General features: G+C 32.7%; 1 long non-coding RNA gene across 2 annotated transcripts; it reads left to right on the forward strand.

The window, feature by feature from the left end:
• The first annotated feature begins 778 nt into the window (after positions 1-778).
• On the forward strand, positions 779-1,289 carry LOC109591340 (uncharacterized). Of its 2 annotated transcripts, XR_002189772.1 has the most exons (3): positions 779-1,048; positions 1,096-1,159; positions 1,206-1,289. It is a non-coding gene; the product is annotated as an uncharacterized LOC109591340 (long non-coding RNA). The 2 variants fall into 2 exon arrangements; XR_002189771.1 differs by having other exon boundaries at positions 779-1,159.
• The last annotated feature ends 1,252 nt before the right edge of the window (positions 1,290-2,541 follow it).

Raw genomic sequence — 2,541 nt, forward strand, 5'->3', positions numbered from 1 at the left:
GCTTGTGATCAGCAAAAATATGCAATAAAAACCCTCATAGCTGACTTTAAATTAATACAAGTGACAGGTTTTTTTGATCGTACACAGCATAAGACTATGGATATTTGTAAATAAAAAGTATTTTTACAGTGTTATTTAAGTTTAGGCTACAAAATACAGACATACATGTACATGTATGTACCTTTCTTCCCAATAGCATTATTTTGCTATTATTCTTTATTCCTGCTTCACTGACTAACTCATCTTCTTTCCTAAGAGTCTTTCCTATTTAATAATGACTCATACTTAATCCCATTGGATTATCATTACATAATGGACGTATTATAGCAAATCAATTTCACTAATAATTATTAACATCCTGGCACAATTAATACAGTATTATAGTCTGACTACTTAATGACCCTCAGTTTTAATGCATACTACAAATGGTACATTACAAAAATTACATTAAAAAGATATTAATCTGCATCCAAAAACAAAATTAACATTAAAAGTTACGATGTACATATCATGTACATGTACATGTACAGTATCATATTAACTCTGTGAGATTCAGTATACAGAATCGTTAATAACTGACCTTTAAATATTAGTTTCTGTGCTTCAATAGGAACTCCAAAATGAATGCCGAATTGCTGATGGAGTTAAAGACAAACAAGTACAATCAGTACTCTGAATCCTAGCCTCCTAATAGACCACACCCAAACCACACCCTGTTATAGGGTGTGTACCACACATGATACCACGTGGGTATGAGCATGCGCACATTGACTTGCCGCACTGGCTGGACCACGTGTTGGACTTCTTCAGTCCTTTGAACTTCTTCTCGTTCTTTTGTTCCTTGACTTTTTTTGACTTCAAGACAGTACTTAATAATTTAATAATGTATAGTACCACTCTCTCTCTATCTTGTAGGTGATGTTTCAGAATTTTTTTAAAAAGAAGGTGCTCGTTGAAGTTGTTGCCATTAGTTACGAGGAGCCACGCCCACTTGAAACAGACAAGCTGCAAGGGAGATGATTTTAGCAGGTGTTGCATTGAAGCTAAAGTTAGTAACATACTGTGTGATGTAATTATGATGTCATGAACTTTTAGATAAAAATAAAATCTGTTGATAGTGTCAGTGCCTATATTGAATCAAATTTTGCATGTCAATCAGGTACAAAATAAGTTTTTAGTAAAATTATAATTTTAAATTTTCTAAGTATTCAGGAGGTTGATTTGACCTTTGTGTGTTCGGGTGACCTTTCAAACTGAAGCCCATATCATGACCCACAGGATTGAATTGATCATACACCTCTCTACCTCTCGGACTTTCTACATCACAAGATTGTCAGCATAAGGTATGTTATTAAAACTTTCTACATGAATATAACATGTAACATGTACACGCGATACATGTACATCAATATGTATCAGAAAATGTAATAACAATAGAGGATATTTTTGAGCCATTTTTATGTAGTACAGGGACTGTAACCCAATTTTTACCACCTTTTAAAAATTTGTATAAAATCCAAACACTATCTAAACTTTCTACACAACGTAAGTACATGTACATGTATATGTATCAGAAAAAATAATAAAAATGGAAATTTTTCTCATTTTCATTTTCGGCAAAATTTTGCCATAGTTTGGTCTAATTTTTTGAGTAACTTTTAAAATTTGCAAAAAAATCTAATTCAAACTTGATTGGAATCACTTGGACTTTCAGCACATTATAAGAACACATATATGTATCAGAAAAATCATGAAAATGGAAAATTCTCTCTTAGTCAATTTTGACAAAATTTTGACGAAAATTCCTGTACTAAAGTACAGGATGTTTGGCTCAATTTTTAATCCACTGACAAGAAGCTGCAGGAGCATTATGCCAAAATTCTGTAGGAAACCCTGCGTATTACTCTGATTAATTCCATCTCTTTTAAATCAAGTATTAACTGAGAATGATGATACAACATTATATCATTAACCATCTTTCGGGGCTGAATCCCTAACTGATGATTTGTATTAACTGACTCAGTTCATTACAATGTACTAACAACTAGCTGTTCTTGTTGCTACATGTACATGTACATATACATGCATGTATTGCTCTCATTTGGGCAGTGTGATTTTGAAGAATACACAACACTATATAAAAATGGCTCCGAAATCACCCCCAATTTTTAAACATTTTCTGATACATAATTATTGATGTCCTCATACTATGTAGAATGCTTGAGCTAATTCGGACTAAAACTTTTTGAGTAAAAATGAGCCAATTTGAAAAGGCTATGATGATAACCTATGGTTCTTTCAATAAGTAGCTTAAAAGTATCTTCCAAATTTCACTACTTTTTAATACATATTGTTGTCCTTTTGCTACTTGTACATGTAGAAAGTTTCCAACTACCGTATAATGGGTTTCTTTCGTTCGGCCAAATTTTCATTTTATAGAGGGAAATCTAACTTCATGGGTTTTATTTTTGTCCTGATCTGCAAGAATTAAGCCACACTCAACAACCCCACCCATAACACTCATGTGTGCATGTGTTAGTG

This window comes from Amphimedon queenslandica, unplaced genomic scaffold, assembly GCF_000090795.2.
Source record: "Amphimedon queenslandica unplaced genomic scaffold, v1.1 AMPQUscaffold_8413_Cont19643, whole genome shotgun sequence".
Classification (NCBI taxonomy): Eukaryota; Metazoa; Porifera; class Demospongiae; order Haplosclerida; family Niphatidae; genus Amphimedon; species Amphimedon queenslandica.